The 24,047-nt window shown below is 44.0% G+C and overlaps 1 pseudogene; it reads right to left on the minus strand.

The window, feature by feature from the left end:
• Positions 1-23,829, minus strand: part of LOC112229113 — a 37,470-nt pseudogene extending 13,641 nt beyond the window's left edge.
• Between the last annotated feature and the right edge of the window lie 218 nt (positions 23,830-24,047).

The raw sequence follows: 24,047 nt of genomic DNA on the forward strand, positions 1-24,047 counted from the left end.
TTTGTTTTATTCTGCTTTTATGCTTTTAACTAAAACCATAATAAACACTGACAACTAAAATGTTGTGTTATTGTTATGCTGATTATTAATAATAATAATAATAATAATGGGGGGGTTGAACTTTTTACCCCAAAAGGTTATTTGAGGAACCATTAATAGGAGTTATTTGAAGAACTTATAGGGGTTGCCCCAGTTTCAATTCCAAGAACCCATAAAGGATCCTCCAGGAACCTTTTCTTTTTAGAGTGTGTAATAACCATAATGAGCACGGGCATGTCTGATTAGGCTTCTCTGTAAGTGCAGATTCTGACTTAGTAGCCTTCCATCAGCAGCTTTGTCGATATAACAGAGGTAAAAAAGAGTCAATTATTGTGAGTTACTGGACACATTATTTGTGGCCTTGCTCATGCATGCAGTATGGTGTGGGTCTTCATGCTACAGCTGGGTCTCATTTAGCGATTATCCCATGCCCATGCCCTAACAGTCACTACAAATCTTTGTCATTTTCACTTGAAGCAAACACTTCCCACGAACAAGTCACTTGCAGCTGAAACAGATGTTGTTCCGAGTGCGTCTGCCAACCTTGCAGCTGAAACAGATGTTGTTCCGAGTGCGTCTGCCAACCTTGCAGCTGAAACAGATGTTGTTCCGAGTGCGTCTGCCAACCTTGCAGCTTTTCTTCCCCGGGAGCTGTGTGCAATTTTGCTGCTGCCTTGGCCTTCACATGTCTCTCACGTAGCCCATGTGACAGACTCTCTCCTGCTCATGGTGTTGTTCATGCACAGCTTGAACAAAACATGTGCGTTAACAGCAACCAAGTCAAGAATGTTGGAGAACAACTCAAGTTCCTCTCACCTAGTACAGCCATGCCAGCTGATCCAAAACATCAGACACTCGCTCACTTGCTACCCGATATGAATCCTTTCACAGATATGGAAAGTCATTCAGATTAAATCAGAATAACAATCATCAGAGATGTCATGATCCATTTGGTCCTACCATCTGAGTCGTTTTCATTCAGATTTCGTAGTATTGGTCTTGCCATTGTAAATGACTCATGCTCTCACTGTGTAGCCTTCTCCCAGGGCAGGCTTAATGCAGGGGTTTAACATGGCTGAATCCCCCGGCCCAGGTCCGTGGGGGGCGCAAGGGGAAGCAAAAAATGAAATACTAATCATTTTTACCCCCAGAAATGATAGAGGAAATATATACTGTATACATTATACATGTAATATATAGGGCCTCGTTTTTTTTTACTGCAGCCACCAACCACAGGAAGACTCAGGAGCCAGCTCTCAATGAGTGTAGACAGCCTGCTGATGCCTGCTGTCGCTCTGCTAATCATCAGATGGGGGAGGACAGGAGGTAGGGGGGCCACGTGGGTAACTGGGGGGGGACCAGCCTTGATTGGGTAACTGTTTAATAAAAATATAGATATAAACTGAATAATAAATACATGTGACTGATCAATTGTGTGAGTCTCAGGCTGGGCCCCAGCCTGTAGATTGCGCATATGTTTTTGTTGTTGTTATTATAATAATGTTTTATCCAAACACAGGAGCCCGCTCTCAATGTTCAAAATTAACGAGAGAGCATCATTTAGCCACAGTGGATCAATATGTATGTATGTAATGTATAAAAAAATAACTGTGGATTAAGTTTGCCAAAATAAAGGGTTTTGGGCCATAATGAGCTACCAGAACAGCTTCAATGCGCCATGGCATAGATTCTATAGGTGTACCTAAACCATGCCAGGAAAATGCACCCCACACCATAATATATACTTTGTAACCCTTATTAACTTAAGTGTTTCCTTTATTTTGGCAGTTAACGCAGTTTGGGCAGCATACACTCCAAATATGTCACACCCTGATCTGTTTCACCTGTCTTTGTGATTGTCTCCACCCCCCTCCAGGTGTCGCCCATCTTCCCCATTATCCCCTGTGTATTTATACCTGTGTTCTTTGTTTGTTTGGTGCCAGTTTGTCTTGTTTGTCAAGTTAGCCAGCATTTTTTGTTCTCAGCGCCTGCTTTTCCCAGTCAATCTTTTTCCTCGCCCTCCTGGTTTTGACCCTTGCCTGTCCTGACTCTGAGCCTGCCTGCCTGACCACTCTGCCTGACCCTGCCTGCTTACCTGTACCTTTGCCCCACCTCTGGGATTATTGACCTCTGCCTGCTTTGACTTGTCTATTGCTTAACCCCTGTTGGATTATTAAACCATTGTTAATTCAACGTTGTCTGCATCTGGGTCTTACCTTCATACCTGATAAATATGCAGGTTGTTGCATTGTGGCCATGGACATATAATCCATAGAAGGGTTTTGTAACCTCTTACCCTGGCAATTTGACTGTGAAACTCATGGGTACACAAGCAATGGTTGTCAGTCCTGGGAACTGCCATCTATGGATTATATTTCCATGGTTGGTTGCGGCTGTCGGTTTGCCTTTTGCAGATTTCAAAATACAATTGCGGGAAAAACATACAGTTTGAAAGCAAATGGCTACTGCTGAATAGAGGAGACTAATCTGTCTGTAGAACCAATATTATTCTTTTTCTTAACAACTCCTAATGTTTTTGAAAACAACAGCATTGTTTTCAAAGTATTTAATCTGGAGATAGGCTATTGGCATGACAAGCTCACCGGCCATCACCATGAGAAGCTTATGGCTGTTGTAGCCTGTTGTAGCCTATGATAAACAGTACCAGTCAGGTTTCTTTATTTTATAAACAGTACCAGTTTCTTTATTTGTACTATTTTCTACATTGTAGAATAATAGTGAAAACATTAAAACTATGAAATAACACATATGGAATCATGTAGTAACCAAAAGTGTTAAACAAATAAAAATATATTTGAGATTCTTCAAAGTAGCCACCCTTTGCCTTAATGACAGCTTTGCACACACTGCACTTTTTTGGTTACTACATGATTCCATATGTGTTATTTCATAGTTTTGACATCTTCACTATTATTCTATATTGTAGAGAATAGTAAAAATAAAGAACAACCCTGTCACGGCTTCTATAAGTATTGGGTGGAGGAGTCAGGCGCAGAGAGCAGGGTAGTTCAAAAGATGTGGATCTTTATTTTCCAAAAAACCCGAGAGACGGTCACGCCACACACAAGTGCGTGTAAAGACCCAGTCAAACAAACAAACAAGACAAAACTGATCGGAAAAATGAATATCACAAAATAATCACACACCATAAACAGAAAAACGAGCCCGCACAAAAGCCGGAGGGCCTACTGGGTTTAAATAGCCCATAACCAAAACCTAAACACGAAACAGGTGCAACTAATCAGACACAACTAAATGAAACAGAAAAGGGGATCGGTGGCAGCTAGTAGGCCAGCAACGACGACCACCAAGCACCGCTCAGACAGGAAGAGGCACCATCTTCGGCGGGATTCGTGACGCTACCCCCCCGACTCACGGCTCCCGCAGCGCGCCGACCCCGGCCTCGAGGGCGATCCGGAGGGCGAGGCGCAGGGTGATCCGGTGTGGAGGCGGTGGAAGTCCTTCAAGAGGGAAGGATCCAAAATGTCCCCCACTGGTACCCAGCACCTCTCCTCCGGACCGTACCCCTCCCAGTCCACGAGGTACTGCAGGCCCCTCACCCGGCGTCTCGAGTCCAGAATAGCTCATACCGTGTACGTCGGGGACCCCTTGATGTCCAGAGGGGGCGGAAGGATCTCCGGCACCTCACCTTCTTGTAGAGGACCAGCTACCACCGGCCTGAGGAGAGACACATGAAACGAAGGGATAATACGATAATAAGAGGGAAGTTGCAATCTATAACACACCTCGATTATCCTCCTCAGGACTTTAAATGGCCCCACACACTGCGGCCCCAGCTTCCGGCAGGGCAGGCGGAGGGGCAGGTTTCGTGTCAAGAGCGAGACCCTGTCCCCTGGTGCGAACACAGGGGCCTCACTGCGGTGGCGGTCAGCGCTCTTCTTCTGCCGTCCACCGGCCTGCTTGAGAGCGTCCTGGACTGCCCGCCAGGTCTCCCTAGAGCACTGTACCCACTCCTCCACCGCAGGAGCTTCGTTCTGACTCTGATGCCACGGAGCCAGGACCGGCTGGTAGACCAGCACGCATTGGAATGGCGACATGTTCGTGGAGGAGTGACGGAGTGAGTTCTGGGCCAACTCCGCCCATGGGACGTACCTCGCCCATTCTCCTGGCCGGTCCTGGCAATACAACCGCAGAAACCTACCCACTTCTTGGTTCACTCTCTCCACCTGCACATTACTCTCGGGGTGATAACCAGAGGTCAGGCTGACCGAGACCCCCAGACGCTCCATAAACGCCCTCCAAACACGGGACGTGAACTGGGGACCCCGATCAGATACGATGTCCTCCGGCACCCCGTAGTGCCGGAAGACGTGAGTAAATAGAGCCTCTGCAGTCTGTAGGGCCGTAGGGGGACCAGGCAATGGGAGGAGACGGCAGAACTTAGAGAACCAATTCACAACGACCAGAATGGTAGTGTTCCCCTGAGATGGGGGAAGATCAGTAAGAAAGTCCACCGATAGATGAGACCAGGGCCGTTGTGGAGCCGGGAGGGGCTGTAACTTCCCTCTAGGCAGGTGCCTAGGAGCCTTACTCTGGGCGCACACCGAACAGGAGGAGACATAGAGCCTCACGTCCTTGGCTAAGGTGGGCCACCAGTATTTCCCCCTAAGAGCCCGCACCGTCCTCGCAATCCCCAGACGACCTGAAGAAGGTAGTGTGTGAGCCCACCGAATCAATTGATCACTGACACCAAACGGAACGTACCTGAGACCGGACACTGTGAAGGCGCAGGTTCCAACCGCAACGCCCGCTCGATGTCCGCGTCCACCTCCCATACCACCGGAGCCACCAGCCTAGAAGCTGGAAGGATGGGAGTAGGATTGATGGACCGGTCTTCAGTGTCATAGAGACGGGACAGCGCGTCGGCCTTAGTGTTGAGGGAACCTGGGCTATAAGAGATCTTAAATCTAAATCGGGTAAAGAACATGGCCCATCTAGCCTGACGCGGATTTAGTCTCCTCGCCGCCCGGATATACTCCAGATTGCGGTGGTCAGTCCAGATGAGGAAAGGGTGTTTAGCCCCCTCTAGCCAGTGTCTCCAGTAATTGGCAAACCCTTAAAACCGCTGCACCTCCTTTACCGTGGTCGGAGTCGGCCAATTACGCACGGCGTTAACGCGGTCACACTCCATCATCATCCCCGAGGTGGAAATGCGATAACCCAGGAAGGAAACGGCTCGTTTGGAGAACACACATTTCTCAGCCTTGACATGTGCGGCACGTGTGGCAGAATAGATCAAGATGTCATCAATGTATACCACCACACCCTGCCCGTGCAGGTCCCTGAGAATCTCATCTACAAAGGATTGAAAGATGGCTGGAGCATTCTTTAACCCATACGGCATGACGAGGTACTCATAGTGGCCTGATGTGGTACTAAACGCTGTTTTCCACTAGTCTCCCTCCCGAATACGCACCAGATTATACGCGCTCCTGAGGTCCAGTTTCTAGTAGGCCGGCGACAACGACCGCCGCCCAAACAGGAAGAGGCACCATCTTCAGCGGGATTCGTGACAAACCATTGAATGAGTATGTGTCTAAATTTTGGACTGCTACTGTGTATACTGTATATGTTTTTCCTGTTAATATTGTACAATCTGTGTGTCGCTTCAATGGCCTGGGCTACTGTTGGTTTGAATTCAAGACCAGATTGATCTCAGTTTGTCAGTCAGAGTAGCCACTCATTTCAGTCATTTGTGTGGTAATAAAAAGATTCAGCATCACACGGCTATGTAAATGCATCATACGGACATATTTCTGTATTTCAAAAGTTACATATGTTAAACTTGATTGCTGACATGGAAAGCATGTGGGTCTATAACAACAATGGACTAATGAAACAAATACCAAAATAGTTTTTGAGTTATCTTTTAATCCGGCCCTGACTACTCCAAGTAGGTGTAGTGTAGACTATTCTGACATTTCTTTGTCCATAAAAATGATGCCAGCTGATTCATAATTTCAACTGGCTGAGAAAAGCTGTTTGTCTGTCTGTCTCGTCCCGACTCCTGACACGTTCATTACTATGGGACAGCTGGTGATGGAATTTCAATATTGAAACAAAGTTGCAAATGTTGGAGAAACAGACACCAAGGTTTATACAAATCTCTGCTGTTGAAAACCAAATGCTAGTTTTAAAAGAACTGGAAGATAATGTATAGATGCTTTTTATAGTAGAGATACATTTTATAAATTGCCTGCATGGGCTGATGAGACAGTGGATTGCGCAGTGAGATGGAACAGAGTAAATAGGCATTAACCAATCAGCATCCAGGATTAGATCGACCCATCACATAATTGACAATTGATATTATTGTCAGCCATTAGACTATTGTCAATTTAATCTTATCTTTAGGCAACATCTTTTATTATATGTGTGAAATTAGTTTCAATATAGTTTAGGTGTAGTTTGGACAGGCAAACTGAGCAGGCAACTGTTGTTTTTTAGTCAGAAAATACACTATAATTATTTTAGTATTTACATTTACATTCAATCAATACATTTTCTGACTGATTCAATTTGTATTTGGTGTCCTGAGGTTTCTTATGACCTATTTTAACATAATAAACTACTCTCACTGTCAACCGCATTTCTTTTCAGCAAACTTAACATGTGTAAATATTTGCATGAACATAACAAGATTCAACAACTGAGACATAAACTGAACAAGTTCCACAGACATGTGACTAACAGAAATGGAATAATGCGTCCCTGAACAAAGGGAGGGTCCAAATCAAAAGTATCAGTCGGTATCTGGTGTGGCCACCAGCTGCATTAAGTACTACAGTACATCTCCTCCTCATGGACTGCATGAGATTTGCCAGTTTTTGCTGTGAGATGTTACTCCACTCTTCCACCAAGGCACCTGCAAGTTCCCGGATATTTCTGGGGGGGAATGGCCCTAGCCCTCACCCTCTGATCCAACAGGTCCCAGACGTGCACAATGGGATTGAGATCTGGGCTCTTCTCTGGCCATGGCAGATCACTGACATTCCTGTCTTGCAGGAAATCACACACAGAACGGGCAGCATGGCTGGTGGCATTGTCATGCTGGAGGGTCATGTCAGGGTGAGCCTGCAGGAAGGGTACCACATGAGGGAGGAGGATGTCTTCACTGTAACGCACAGTGTTGAGATTGCCTGCAATGACAACAAGCTCAGTCCGATGATGCTGCCCCAGACCATGACGGACCCTCCACCTCCAAATCGATCCAACTCAAGAGTACAGGCCTTGGTGTAACGCTCATTCCTTCGACGGTAAGTGCAAATCCGACCATCACCCCTGGTGAGACAAAACCTTGACTCGTCAGTGAAGAACACTTTTTGCCAGTCCTGTCTGGTCCAGCGACAGTCGGTTTGTGCCCATAGGCGACATTGTTGCCGGTGATGTCTGGTGAGGACCTGCCTTACAACAGGCCTACAAGTCCTCAGTCTAGCCTCTCTCAGCCTATTGCAGACAGTCTGAGCACTGATGGAGCAATTGTGCGTTCCTGGTGTTACCTGGGTAGTTGTTGTTGCCATCCTTTACCTGTCCCGCAGGTGTGATGTCAGAATGAACATCATGGCCTTTATAGTTATGGCAGGGTTTCCCAAACTCGGTCCTCGGGACCCCAAGAGGTGCACGTTTTGGTTTTAGCCCTAGAATTATACAGCTGATTCAAATAATCAACTAATCATCAAACCCAAAAACCAAAAAGTGCACCCCTTGGGGTCCCGAGTACCGAGTTTGGGAAACGCTGAGTTATGGAATTCCGGTGCTCTGAGTGTTAAAACACTTCTTCAATATAATTTATTGTAGCAAAACCTAAGAAATGGTTGTGTTATGGTCATAAATATGGATTCCCCTTGTTAAGAAACAGTGTACTCTTGGCTTAGTTACAGTAGACATGTCAATCTCACTCACCAAAACAGGGCTGGTGTTGCTACACATATCAGGTCTAATCCTTACAAAGAGAAGGCAACTGCAGAGAGCTAAACATATATGTTTAATTGTTCCTAATATTCCAAATATTAGCCAGTACCCAATGCTGTGGCCAAACAGTCACCTAAAGTTATGGATGAGCCAATGTGGCAAACAAAGAGTTGCAACCTCTGAGCAGGGAAAGGCCAGCTTATTCATTAGTTTCACAGCAGACATAAAAATAAATCAAAGACCAGAGCAACAAGTCCCAGAGTGGCTCCTCTCCCTAGCCCAGAGCTACAAAGTAGCATTAGGCTAAGCTCTGCAGACGGAGTAAGGTAGGTGTTATTGCAAGCTTCTTCTCAGAAGTGATGTCCAAGTGGCTGTGTCATGGTTCCAGACACTAAATCAAGGGTCTGAAGTTTCTGACCTCATAAAAGCATTGAGCTGCTGGACAGAGTCAGGGGTGTGGGTTGGTGAGATGACAGTGGCCAGACATGACGCTACTGACGTATCTGACCTTGTAGGTGGGTCTTAAACATTTGGGATTTAAGACCCACCTACTGTCACACCCTGATCTGTTTCACCAGTCTTTGTGATTTTCTCCATCCCCCTCCAGCTGTTGCCCATCTTCCCCATTTTTAAAATTTTAATTTTTTAAATTTCACCTTTATTTAACCAGGAATGCTAGTTGAGAACAAGTTCTCATTTACAACTGCGACCTGGCCAAGATAAAGCAAAGCAGTGCGACACAAACAACAACACAGAGTTACACATGAAATAAACAAGAGTACAGTCAATAACACTATAGAAAAAAAGAAAGTCTATATACAGTGTGTGGAAATGGCATGAGGAGGTAAGGCAATAAATAGGCCATAGTAGCAAGTTTTAGCAAATTAACACTGGAGTAGGTCTCCCCAGCCTGGTGGGCCCTGTGGCAGCCCCACGCACCAGGCTATCTCTGTGTCTTCTCCATCCAGAGTCTCCCTCCAGTCCGGACCGCCCGTCTGTCCGGAGCTGCCAGAGCCGCCCGTCAGTCGGTAGCTGCCAGAGCCGCCCGTCAGTCGGGAGCTGCCAGAGCCGCCCGTCAGTCCGGAGCTGCCAGAGCCGCCCGTCAGTCCGGAGCTGCCAGAGTCGCCCTTCACTCCGGAGCTGCCAGAGTCGCCCTTCACTCCGGAGCTGCCAGAGTCGCCCTTCACTCCGGAGCTGCCAGAGTCGCCCTTCACTCAGGAGCTGCCAGAGTCGCCCTTCACTCCGGAGTTGCCAGAGTCGCCCTTCACTCCGGCGCTGCCAGAGTCTCCCGCCTGTCCGGCACTGCCAGAGTCTCCCATCTATTCGGGGCTCGCTGCAAGGGGCCCCAGTCCGGGGTCAGCGGCGAGGGTCGCCGCTCCAAAGGCACCGCCTAAGTGGGCCAAGACTAAGGCAGAGTGGGGTCCACGTCCCGCGCCAGAGCCGCCACCGCGGACAGATGCCCACCCAGACCCTCCCCTATGGGTTTAGGTTTTGCGGCCGGAGTCCGCACCTTTGGGGGGAGGTACTGTCACGTCCTGACCTTAGTTTCTTTTTTATGTCTCTATTTTAGTTTGGTCAGGGCGTGAGTTGGAGTGGGCATTCTATGTTTTGGTTCTGTGTGTTATATTTCTAGGTGTTTGGCCAGGTATGATTCCCAATTAGAGGCAGCTGTCAATCATTGTCTCTGATTGAGAACCATACTTAGGCAGCCTGTTTCCCACTATGGGTTGTGGGTAGTTGTTTCAGTGTTTGCACCATACGGGACTGTTTCGGATTTCATTTATTCTCTTGTTCTTTTGTATTTAGTGTTCAGTTAATTAAAGGAAATATGAACACGTACCACGCTGCGCTTTGGTCTACTCCTTCTTCCTCAGACGAACATCGTTACAAAGGATGGCACTGTGATAGACTGCATCCAGTTTGCTGAGTAGAGTTGGAGGCTATTTTGTAAATGACATCAGCGAAGTTGAGGATCGGTAAGATAGTCAGTTCTACTAGGGTATGTTTGGCGGCATGAGTGAACGAGGCTTTGTTGCGAAATAGAAAGCCGATTCTAGATTTAATTTTAGATTGGAGATGTTTAAAATGAGTCTGGAAGGAGAGTTTACAGTCTAGCCAGACACCTAGGTATTTGTAGATGTCCACATATTCTATGTCCGAACCGTCCAGAGTAGTGATGCTAGTCGGGCAGGCAGGTGCGGGCAGCGAACAGTTGAAAAGCATGCATTTCATTTTACTAGCATTTAAGAGCAGTTGGAGGCCACAGAAGGAGTGTTGTATGGCATTGAAGCTCGTTTGGAGGTTTGTTAACACAGTGTCCAAAGAAGGGCCAGATGTATACAGAACGGTGTCGCCTGCATAGAGGTGGATCAGGGAATCACCCGCAGCAAGAGCGACATCGGTGATATATACAGAGAAAAGAGTCGGCCCGAGAATTCAACCCTGTGGTACCCCCATAAAGACTGCCAGAGGTCTGGACAACAGGCCCTCCGATTTGACACACTGAACTCTGTCTGGGAAGTAGTTGGTGAACCAGATGAGGCAATCATTTGAGAAACCAAGGCTGTTGAGTCTGCCGATAAGAATACGGTGATTGACAGAGTCGAAAGCCTTGGCCAGGTCGATGAAGACGGCTGCACAGTACAATCTTTTATCAATGGTGGTTATGATATCGTTTAGTACCTTGAGCGTGGCTGAGATGCACCTGTGACCAGCTCAGAAACCGGATTGCACAGCGGAGAAGGTACGGTGGGATTCGAAATGGTCAGTGATTTGTTGATTAACTTGGCTTTCAAAGACTTTAGAAAGCCAAGGCAGGATGGATATAGGTCTATAACAGTTTGGGTCTAGAGTGTCACCCCCTTTGAAGAGGGGGATGACTGCGGCAGGTTTCCAATCTTTAGGGATCCCATTATCCCCTGTGTATTTATACCTGTGGTTTCTGTTTGTCTGTTGCCAGTTCGTCTTGTTTGTTTACGTCAACCAGCAGTTTGTGTCTCAGCTCCTGCATTTTCCCAAACTCTCTTTTCTTGTCCTCCCGGTTTTGACCCTTGCCTGTCCTGGCTCTGAGTCTGCCTGCCTGACCACTCTGCCTGTCCCTGAGCCTGCATGCCGATTGGTACCTCTGCTCCCTTCTGGATTACCGACCTCTGCCTATCCTGAGCCTGCTGGCCGTCCTGTACCTTTGCTCTTACTCTGGATTATCGACCCCTGCCTGCCTTGACCTGTCTTTGCCTGCCCCTGTTGCTACAATAAACATTGTTACTTCGACAGTCTGCATCTGGGTCTTACCTTGATACCTGATACCTACAAGGTCGGATACTTAATGATACAGTGTGTCAACAAAAAAAATATTTGCAACATAAAAAAGTTGCTTTCCAAGAATTATGCCCTTTGAAAAGCTGCTTCAAAAGAACATGTTGCTATTCCGCCAAAAACTTTCCCCTGATTCTCTGTGCCCTGTCACAACCAATGGGTCACAACTGTCAACCAGTGCACAACCTCATATCCTCACGGAAAAGGTCACCTAAAGTTATGGATGAGCCAATGTGGCAAACAAACAGAAGCAAGCTATGAGCAGGGAAAGGCCAGCTTATTCATTAGTTTCACAGCAGGCACAATAATAAAACAAAGACCAGAGCAACAAGTCCCAGAGCGGCTCCTCTCCCTAGCCCAGAGCTACAAAGTACATAGGAAAAGGGGGTTAAATTATTAGGCTAAGCTCCTCCGACTGAGTTAGGTGTTATTGCAAGCTTCTCCTCAGAAGTGACGTCCAAGTAACTGTGTCATGGTTCCAGACACTAAAGTTTCTGACCTCATAAAAGCATTGAGCTGCTGGACAGAGTCAGACGCGTGGGTTGGTGAGATGACAGTGGCCAGAGACCTACATGATGCTGACAGATTTACCCTAAATAATGCTCCTGGAATCTTTCTGGAAAATGTTTTCGTAAAAGACGGGGCAGAGTACCCCTGCTAACACCTGTCCACCCAACAGCCTACATAAGGTCCCCTAGCCTATTTTTCAATGATTTGGACAGAAATACTCACTTGTCTCACAAATGTATTCTTGAGTTAATGTCTTCCATAAGTGGTGCTAAATGCCATAATAGTGTAAATCAATCCAACACTGTGGAAGCAATGTGCAATCAATCAAACAGATTCATTCATCATGTGTCCTCGGGTACTGGGGTGAGGAGCGTATTGTGTCCTTCACAGGCAGAAAGGTGATATTTGTAGTCATGATACAGAACAATCAGGTAGAGATAATTATCTGTAACTCCATGGGTTACGTCCTGGTTATGAGCGTGGAACACAGAGAATAGGGCAGGTTTTTAACAATGATTTACAATTATAGATAAAACTATAGACCACTACTACAAGATATCTTGGCAAGCATAACTAACTACCATCTGTGTAACTGAACACTGGGAAATGAGAAGGGAGAGCAGAAGAAAAGAAGAGGAGAAGGGAAAGCAGGAGTCGCATTTATCAACCTCTTGTTTATGTAAAACAAACTCATGAGGCAACATGGCTACTATCAGTTAGTGTCCCACACTAGAACTATAGGAGCCTCTAGCCAGGGCTGACATTATCACGACTTAGGATATGACCCAGATGCAGACACGGGAGGCAGATAGTACAGTTCTCTATTTATTAGAAACAAGGGGCAGACAAAGGGCAGGTCGAGGTTTGTGATCGGGTCAGAGTCAGGCAGGTACAGGACGGCAGACAGGCACGGGGTCAGGACAGGCAGAGGTTCGTAATTAGATCAGAGTCAGGCAGGTACAGGACGGCAGACAGGCACGGGGTCAGGACAGGCAGAATGGTCAGGCAGAATGGGAAAGTCTGCTGGTAAGACCTAACAAGACAATATGAACTGACAACCGACAAACAGAGAACACAGGTATAAACACATGGGATAATGGGAAGATGGGCAACACCTGGAGGGGGGTGGAGACTAGCACAAAGACAGGTGAAACAGATCAAGGTGTGACAGACAAGGTAATACAGACACTGGACTGTAGGCTACTGTCTGACTAGGGATTCTGCAGCAAGGCATTTTAAAGAGAGAACATAAAACACACACTGTCAATAGCCCTGGTTTTCATTTGGAGGGTTGCAAAATATAAGAAAAATAGGATGCAGGTGCTGTGGCAATCCTCCACCACTATGAACAACACCATGACATTCAACGTTGTGCCACTTGGACAGTTGCCCCAGGTTACATTGTTGTATTGCCCATTATAATGTAATTGACATGTTGATTAAAATCCCCTGGAGACCAAAGTTCAATTAAATTCAGAGAAGGACAAACTATTTCCTCCTGACGAAGAATTCAGGGGAGGAGAGAAACAAAAGGTCTTCCAATACTGAATCAGAGGAAACCTTGAATCTCAACTGCCCAAATATGGTGTACCCTCCCCCTCAGACCACAAAACAAGGCACCCTAACCTAAATGAAGATCAGGTTAACACAAACACCCACACATTTACGCACTTCCTCCCTCGGGATGTGTCCCAATACTTCTGAATGACCTCCTTTCCTCCATGGACAGAAATGTCCAGGGGAGGGGTAGATTGAAAACAATAGCTAGGTGACATTTGCTCTCAAATCACATCCTCCCTAAAGATTAGTGGTCAAAAGTTTAAAATAAAAAATAAAAAAAGTTATCTAAGAGAAATGACATAGCTAAGCATTTCATGATTTTGGGGGTTTATGTTTTTAAAGAACAACAAAGCCACGGTAATGAGTTACTCCAAATATATTGGAAGATAGCACAGCTCACTGATGCTGTACAGAATCTTTCCAGATCCTTGATATCCTTCATCTTCACTTATGGACTGCCCTCTTCAATTCAAACCACAGGTTTTCAATGGGGTTCAACCAGTAGAAGCAAAATAGCCCCTTAACATCTAACCATAGATCCGCCTACAATGGCACTTGGATTGAACCGGTGCTTATGGTCATATGACACAAAAATAGATGTCTTTGGCCAAGCACACCAGCGGTGTAGCGCAGATTAAGGATATCAAGGATCTGGAAAGATTCTGTATGGAGGAATGTTCTGAGATCTCTCCCAACGTGTTCTCCAATCTCATAACACATTTTAGAATGTGTCTTAAGTAATGAAAAAGTAATGAAAATAGGGGATTTTCAATAGGGGATTTTCATTTATACAGTCTTTTGGCTCATCTCTATCAAGGAATCAAATAACTTTGGACCTGACTATATGTTGTAAATGGTGTGATTGGAAGACTTATCTTCTTGTTTCTTTTAAGGCTTTCCAACACTTTATCTGCGTGGTAGGATTTGTGCATTCTTTTCACTCACACATATGTTTTAATCACATCATTAAAAATATTGACATTTCTTTTTAAATGTAGAACTGAATTTGTGCCCGGAACCACATCATATTATAGCTTAATCATTTTGAATAAACATCACATCATTTGACCACAGAGGTCACCAAAACCTTGAGGGAAAGGGGATAAAACAATTTCTCCTAAAAAAAAACAGAAACCACTGTCTGTATTTAGCCTCATTGTGTTTTTTCTGTCCCATTATATAAAAGCAGTCGAAGGCATTTACAGGAAACTTAAGTCACAAAACCACAAACTGAACTACACTGACTGGACTGGACAGGCCCTGCTATCAGCCAAGACAACATGACCTACAGGGAGTCTGGGACTGGTACTGTAGGGAACAGTTATGGATTCTGGTGGTTTTCCATGAGAATAAACACAGCAATATATGTTAAGAACTGTTTTGAAAGAGCACAGTTTGAAATATATGGCAAATAGAACCAGGTGGACATCATAAATATATAGGAGAGGTTTAGGGAAGAGGAAGGACAAGAATTAAGAACAAACAAAATAAATCTATTGTAAAATAGACTGTGTCCACTGTACAGTATGTATAAGCTGGAAATACAGGCCTAAGCGTTGTTGTTCACTAGTTTGCTCCAACTGGGGGAGGGGTGGAAGGGTTGGAGGGTAATAAAGGAAATATAAATATATATATATATAAAAAAGATATGTGTATAGACAGTGGGGCAAAAAAGTATTTAGTCAGCCACCAATTGTGCATGTTCTCCCACTTAAAAATATGAGAGAGGCCTGTAATTTTCATCATAGGTACACTTCAACTATGACAGACAAAATGAGAAAAATAATTCCAGAAAATCACATTGTAGGATTTTTAATGAATTTATTTGCAAATTATGGTGGAAAATAAGTATTTGGTCACCTACAAACAAGCAAGATTTCTGGCTCTCACAGACCTGTAACTTCTTCTTTAAGGGGCTCCTCTGTCCTCCACTCGTTACCTGTATTAATGGCACCTGTTTGAACTTGTTATCAGTATAAAAGACACCTGTCCACAACCTCAAACAGTCACAGTCCAAACTCCACTATGGCCAAGACCAAAGAGCTGTCAAAGGACACCATAAACAAAATTGTAGACCTGCACCGGGCTGGGAAGACTGAATCTGCAATAGGTAAGCAGCTTGGTTTGAAGAAATCAACTGTGGGAGCAATTATTAGGAAATGGAAGACATACAAGACCACTGATAATCTCCCTCGATCTGGGGCTCCACACAAGATCTCACCCCGTGGGGTCAAAATTATCACAAGAGCGGTGAGCAAAAATCCCAGAACCACACAGGGGGACCTAGTGAATGACCTGCAGAGAGCTGGGACCAAAGTAACAAAGCCTACCATCAGTAACACACTACGCCACTAGGGACTCAAATCCTGCAGTGCCAGACATGTCCCCCTGCTTAAGCCAGTACATGTCCAGGCCCGTCTGAAGTTTGCTAGAGAGCATTTGGATGATCCAGAAGATGATTGGGAGAATGTCATATGGTCAGATGAAACCAAAATATAACTTTTTGGTAAAAACTCAACTCGTCGTGTTTGGAGGACAAAGAATGCTGAGTTGCATCCAAAGGACACCATACCTACTGTGAAGCATGGGGGTGGAAACATCATGCTTTGGGGCTGTTTTTCTGCAAAGGAACCAGGACGACTGATCCATGTAAAGGAAAGAATGAATGGGGCCATGTATCGTGAGAAGGGGTGGCTTTGTAAGAAGCATTTCAAGGTCCTGGAGTGGCCCCATAGAAAATATTTGGAGGGAGTTGAAAGTCCGTGTTGCCCACCAACAGCCCCAAAACATCACTGCTCTAGAGGAGATCTGCATGGAGGAATGGGCCAAAATACCAGCAACAGTGTGTGAAAACCTTGTGAAGACTTACAGAAATGTTTGACCTCTGTCATTGCCAACAAAGGGTATATAACAAAGTATTGAGATAAACTTTTGTTATTGACCAAATACTTATTTTCCACCATAATTTGCAAATAAATTCATTGAAAATCCTACAATGTGATTTTCTGGATTTTTTTTCTCATTTTGTCTGTCATAGTTGAAGTGTACCTATGATGAAAATTACAATACTTTTTTGCCCCACTGTATGTATGTGTATGTATGTATATATTTGCCAAAAAATAGATGGGGAATTTGAAGTGATGCAGGCTACAATCTATCTGCAATATTAAAGCTGATCTACCCCCTAAAGAAAGAAAAAAAATCTATGAAATAACCCATATGGTATCATGTAGTAACCAAAAGATAAAACAAATCAAAATATATTTTAGATTTTAGATTCTTCAAAGTAGCCACCCTTTGCCTTGATGACAGTTTTGCACACTCTTGGCATTCTCTCAACCAGCTTCATGAGGTAGTCACCTGGAATGCAATTAACATGTGTGCCTTATTAAAGGCTAATTTTGGGGATTTCTTTCCTTCTTAATGTGTGTGAGCCAATCAGTTGTGTTGTGACAAGGTAGGGTTGGTATACAGAAGATAGTCCTATTTGGTAAAACACCAATTCCATATTATGGCAAGAACAGCTCAAATAAGCAAAGAGAAATGACAGTCCATCATTACTTTAAGAGATGAAGGTCAGTCAATCCGGAAAATTTCAAGACCTTTGAAAGTTTCTTCAAGTGCAGTCTCAAAAACCATCAAGCGCTATGATGAAACTGGCTCTTATGAGGACCTCCACAGGAAAGTAAGACCCAGTTGCCTCTGCTGCAGAGGATAAGTTCATTAGAGTTAAAAGCCTCAGAAATTGCAGCCCAAATAAATGCTTCACAGAGTTCAAGTAACAGACACATCTCAACATAAACTGTTCAGAGGAGACTATGTGAATCAGGCCATCATGGTTGAATTGCTGAAAAGAAACCACTACTAAAGTGAAGCATGGAGGAGGAGGTGTGATGGTGCTTTGCTGGTGACACTGTCTGTGATTTATTTAGAATTCAAGGCACACTTTACCAGCATGGCTACCACAGCATTCTGCAGCGATACTCCATCCCATCTCGGTTGTGCCTAGTGGGACTATTATTTGATTTTCAACAGGACAATGACCCAACACACATCCAGGCTGTGTATATTTACTTTTTAAGCTATTGTTTTGTAAACATTGCCTGATTTAAGGTCAACAACCATTTGTCTATTTATATTTGTGAGTTCTTTGCCTTTCACCATGGGGATAAATTAAACATGTATTTTACATACGTGTTACCTCATTTGAATACATCAGTGACACAGACGTGTCACAATACAGTTTTTAAAATTAGATGAATTCAATAAATGCAATTTTATTTGTAAGAATCTTTATGGATGACAATAATTTTGTACTTGTTCAACAAAATCTCTTTCTCTGAGCAACTGTATCGGTATAAAATAATATAATTTTCCTTTTCTGCATACAATATAGCTGAGTTTGTATTATTTATTTCATACAGTATTTTATGTTCGTCTTTATCAAGGGTGCTAATAATTTTGGAGCTGACTGTAAGTCCACGGTAACCGTCGGTATATCTCGGGATACTGGTCACCAGTATTAAACCCTAGTACAAAGTGGGCAGCAGATGTTCACCTGATATGCTGTCCATCCACTGGAGGATGAGACACAGGTGACAGAGCGCTGGTCCACCAGGTCCAGGGCCTGCAGGGCACAGGAGCCAAACACAAACCTTGTCCTGGGAGAGAGACAGGGACAGGGGACAGGCAGGGAGAGGGACCCATATTAAGGCTAGCTCTTTTAATGGAGAAAATACTAAACCAGGCAAATTACCCTTCAGGATTAACAAAAGACAGGACAGGATGTGACCCAGCCACAGCTATGGCCACAGCACCCACTACATCAGGAAATGCCTCACCAACCAGCCAACCAATAAGGGAGGGTATGTCTGTTTAGGTGACAGTCACGGCATCTCCATCTCACTGTGGCCACAAAAGGCCATTCACTCATCCACCAGTTTCCCCAATAAAACACACTCACTCAGTATCAGTAACGTGAGACCGTTTTTAGAAGGATCACCCCTACAAAAAGCTATGACTATTGTGTTGTGGTGTATTTTGATTGTCATGGAGTGTTCCAAACTATTTTTAGTGACCTTAAATGTGATGTGTGTAGGATTGGCAAAAAAAGATGTCCGGAATGGTAAATGTGATTATTGGTAAAACAAGGTGTGTCCATGATGAGAAAGGGTTTGGTGCAACACCATGAGAAGAATCCCAAGTCAAATAGAGGTGAAAGGTACAGTAACACTCACGCAATGAGCAGATCATCAGCAACTGCAAAGAAAACACACAAAAACAGTGATGGAGTTAGAATAATTTCTTTATCTGGTTTTAAATAAGCTATAGGCCTAAAATAGGATCTTTTTTTCATGTAACCTTTATTTAAACTAGGCAAGTCAGTTAAAAACAAATTCTTATTTACAATGATGGCCTACCCCGGAAGATGCTGGGCCAATTGTGCGCCGCCCTATGGGACTCCCAATCACAGCCAGATGTAATGCAGCCTGGATCTGAACCAGGTACTGCAATGACCCCTCTTGCACTGAGATGCAGTGCCTTAGACTGCTGCCCCACTCGGGAGACCTTATTGCTAAATAATTCCACAGAGACAGTATAATGAAAAGTGAATTCGCAATTTGCTTTTATTTCTTTAATAATCATGAAGACAGTAAGAGAGGAGGAGGCTGACAGCTTCTGGAGAAAGTAAGGGCTTGACCTCAATGAAGAGGAGTGTAGCTACTGACATCATGAAGGGCATAGAATAGCCTAGGCATACTATCTCTCCCTAGCCCACATCATGCAATGCCTTCTGCAGTCCTCCCTCTTGTGCAATAGCATGCCAGGATTTTTTCTCTTTTTAATTCTCAGGAAGCCTGCTATAGGGTATACTATATTCACAGGAAAGATTCAGGTTATAAATCAGCACTTGTTCATCTTTTCTTGAACTATGTTTTCAAAGACGTTCAACATTTGGTTTGGAAAGGAGGAGTTCATTTTGATCTCTTTGATCCATAGGCCATTATTCAAAGTCTGGTCTCTGATACAAACATAGTCTACTGGTGATGACTAAACCCGTGTGTGTTAATCTCAGGGGGCGAGAGAGGAAATATCAGTGGTGCAAAGTAAAGAGAGAAATTACAAAAAATCGTTTAGAATTAAATCCATGTCCAAAATGTTGAAGGGAGAATATGGCTGGCTGATACAATTAATGGAACAGTCTTCAGTCCAATGAGAGTTGTGTTGTGTTGTCTCAACAGATGTGATAAAAACAGGAAACTCAGACAAAATGGTTAGTCATAACAAAGCCATAACAACAGTGCCATCTGCTGGCTAGCACACCTGACTAGAGATGTGTTTGCATGACATTCACACAAACTAGTGGGTTTTATTCAAGCTATAACTCACTTAGAGTTTTCTCTTCTGTCTTCTGTATGTCTTTGAAGATTTGTTCAGACACCGCAGGTAAAAAATAAAGGCATCTCAGAACCTGCAAATGTGCCAGAGAAAAGTTTATGGGCAAAGCAACATTAAAGCACGAGATACAAAATGTATGATACAAAATTAATCAGAGGTCTACCTGTAATCCATTAGAAGCTCGCAATATTTATAGTGCATATTGGGATTGGGATATATGTTGGTCAAAGTACTAAGTTGTTTACATTATATTTAGCCAATAGTAAAATAATAGCTATAGTAATTTGTATCCCTCATTTACTCAATTGTTTCCTTTATTTTGGCAGTTACCTGTAATTCATTCAGTGCCTATAGAAAGCCCTTTGGCTTTCTACAGCCCTTTGGATATCTTCACATTTTATTGTGTAACAATGTGGGATTAAAATTGATTTAATTATCATTTTTTTTGTCAACGATCTACACAAAAAAACACTTTAAAAAATCTATAATTTTTGAAAGATGAATAGAAATAAACAACACTAAAATACCTTGATTAGATATGGATTCACATGTTAGAAACACCTTTGGCAGTGATTAAAGCTATGAGTCTTCTTGGGTAAGTCTCATAAGAGCTTTACCCATTATTCTTTTCATGGCTAGACAGCAATTTTTATGTCTTGCTATATATTTTCATGTGGACTTAAATCAAAACTGTTATTTGACCATTAAGGAACATTCACTGTCTTCTTGGTAAGAACCTCCAGTGTAGATTTGGCTTTGTGTTGTAGGTTATTGTATTGCTAAAAGGTACATTCCTCTCCCAGTGTCTGATGTAAAGCAGACTGAAGCAGGTTTTCCTTTAGGATTTTGCCTGTCCCTAGCTCCATCACGTTTTTTTTTTATCCTGAAAAACTCCCCAGTCTTTGCCAATGTCAACCATACCCACATGATGCAGCCACCACCATGCTTGACAATAGGGAGGCAGTTACTCAGCGATGTGTTGGATTTGCCCAAAATTAAGTCTTTGCATTTAGGCCAAAACGTGTATTCCTTTGCAGTGTTTTTTTTCTTGCAGTATACTTTAGTGCCTTACAGTACATATGCATGTTTTGGAATATTTTAATTCTTAATATTTGTGTTCTTCTTTTCACTCTGTCATTTAGGTAATTATTGTGGAGTCACTACAAAGGACGACTGCATCTTTGATGTGTCAGGGTGGTTTAATACATGATCCACAGCATAATGATTGACTAGAACATGCGTAAAGACACAGTATATTCACTGTCTGTTTTATTGTTGTTACTCATCTACCAATCACTGCCCTTCTTTGAGGCTTTTGAAAAGCTCTCTGGTCTTTGTAGTTGAATCTGTGCTTGAAATTCTACACTTGACTGAGAGACCTTACAGATCTATGTTTGGGGGACAGAGGACGGGGTAGTCATTCAAAAATGATGTCAACCCTATTATGTATTTATGCAATGACTACATTTTAGTTATGTAATTTGTATTAATTTGTCAAAATTCATATATTTAAAAAAAATCACTTCGAAATTGAGTCTTTTGTGTAAATCAATGAAAAAAAAGTACAATTAAATCCTTTTCAATCCTCCCCAAGTTTCTAACAATTGAGAAAGAGGGTGTTTAAAATATAAACTCTGTAGGCCTACAAGAAATAAGAGACAGGGAATTCTCCATGTCAGCCATTTTCCCCACTTTTCTTCAATCACATAATCTACATCAGCCATACTGAACAGGCAGACCGTAGTCCAGATCCGTATGTTAGTAAAACATTTCCTAAATAATACATCTTGCCATATGGAGAATTATACACTGCTCAAAAAAACAAAGGGAACACTAAAATAACACATCCTAGATCTGAATGAATGAAATATTCTTATTAAATACTTTTTTCTTTACATAGTTCAATGCGCTGACAACAACATCACACAAAAATGATCAATGGAAATCAAATTTATCAACCCATGGAGGTCTGGATACAGGCTGATCCAACTTTGATGTAATGTCCTTAAAACAAGTCAAAATGAGGCTCAGTAGTGTGTGGCCTCCACGTGCCTGTATGACCTCCCTACAACGCCTGGGCATGCTCCTGATGAGGTGGCGGATGGTCTCCTGAGGGATCTCCTCCCAGACCTGGACTAAAGCATCCGCCAACTCCTGGACAGTCTGTGGTGCAACGTGGCGTTGGTGGATGGAGCGAGACATGATGTCCCAGATGTGCTCAATTGGATTCAGGTCTGGGGAACGGGCGGGCCAGTCCATAGCATCAATGCCTTCCTCTTGCACGAACTGCTGACACACTCCAGCCACATGAGGTCTAGAATTGTCTTGCATTAGGAGGAACCCAGGGCCAACCACACCAGCATATGGTCTCACAAGGGGTCTGAGGATCTCATCTCGGTACCTAATGGCAGTCAGGCTACCTCTGGCGAGCACATGGAGGGCTGTGCGGCCCCCCCAAAGAAATGCCACCCCACACCATGACTGACCCACCGCCAAACCGGTCATGCTGGAGGATGTTGCAGGCAGCAGAGCGTTCTCCACGGCATCTCCAGACTCTGTCACGTCTGTCATGTGTTTGAACCTGCTTTCATCTGTGAAGAGCACAGGGCGCCAGTGGCGAATTTGCCAATCTTGGTGTTCTCTGGTAGATGCCAAACGTCCTGCATGGTGTTGTGCTGTAAGCACAACCCCCACCTGTGGACGTCGGGCCCTCATACCACCCTCATGGAGTCTGTTTCTGACCGTTTGAGCAGACACATGCACATTTGTGGCCTGCTGGAGGTCATTTTGCAGGGCTCTGGCAGTGCTCCCCCTGCTCCTCCTTGCACAAAGGCGGAGGTAACGGTCCTGCTGCTGGGTTGTTGCCCTCCTACGGCCTGCTCCACGTCTCCTGATGTACTGGCCTGTCTCCTGGTTGCGCCTCCATGCTCTGGACACTACGCTGACAGACACAGCAAACCTTCTTGCCACAGCTCGCATTGATGTGCCATCCTGGATGAGCTGCACTACCTGAGCCACTTGTGTGGGTTGTAGACTCCGTCTCATGCTACCACTAGAGTGAAAGCACCGCCAGCATTCAAAAGTGACCAAAACATCAGCCAGGAAGCATAGGATCTGAGAAGTGGTCTGTAGTCACCACCTGTAGAACCACTCCTTTATTGGGGGTGTCTTGCTAATTGCCTATAATTTCCACCTGTTGTCTATTCCATTTGCACAATAGCATGTGAAATGTATTGTCAATCAGTGTTGCTTCCTAAGTGGACAGTTTGATTTCACAGAAGTGTGATTGACTTGGAGTAACATTGTGTTGTTTAAGTGTTCCCGTTATTTTTTTGAACAGTGTATGAGAACTACCCTACTTTAAAAAAACTGGATAGACCAGCCTACATTTTCAAGCTGGTCCATGCTGGTTTATGCTGATCCATGCTCTTCTATGCTGGTCTGACCAGCATGGTCTAGCTAGCTGGTTAAGCTGGCTGACCAGCTGGTCAAGCTGGTGATGCTGGTGACCAACTCATGCTGGTATGCTGGTGACTAGCTAATACTAGTAGGGTATGCTGGTGATGCTGGTGACCAAGCTGGTCTATACTGGCCTATGCTGGTCCTACATAGTCTAGCTCCCTCAAACTCAACTCTGGACTTCAAAGCTAGTTTCACTTTGTTGTTTCATTGTTCCACACTAATCAGGGACTTAGACCTGGGACAACACGTGGGTGCAATTAATCTTCAGGTAGAACAGAAAACCAGTAGGCTCCGGATGTTGTTGTTTAAGAGTGGAATACCCCTGGTCTAGCTGGTCAAGCTAGACTGGCAAAACCACAGCCATCATTATCACATTTCCCAGCATGCTCTATTGCAGTTAGATTTTTATATATTTTCAATATATTTTTTGTTTGTTGTGTTTTGCATTGATTGATTTATAAATGTTATGCACAAAGATAAATAACATACATGTTTCTAAACTAATGGAATCTGTTAGTTGGATTTATTGCACCCGTTACTGAAATGGTTGTTCCAGTTTAAATGGTTTGTCTTTCTAACCTTGACAGTCATTCTGAATGCAGATTTTGGGTAAATAAAAGTTTCTTGGATATCACCAGTATTGCTGGATTCCAATAGGAATTAAATATCACTTTGCAAGCTGGCATAATATGACTTGCAGGTCTGATATGGCCACTGTATATTAGAGACAAACTTAGCTGAGGAATGCTCAACTCAGTAGAGGACAGGGCTACTGCATACAGGGCTATTGCAGACGACGACTGAGGAGA

This window comes from Oncorhynchus tshawytscha, linkage group LG30 (assembly GCF_018296145.1).
Source record: "Oncorhynchus tshawytscha isolate Ot180627B linkage group LG30, Otsh_v2.0, whole genome shotgun sequence".
NCBI lineage: Eukaryota > Metazoa > Chordata > Actinopteri > Salmoniformes > Salmonidae > Oncorhynchus > Oncorhynchus tshawytscha.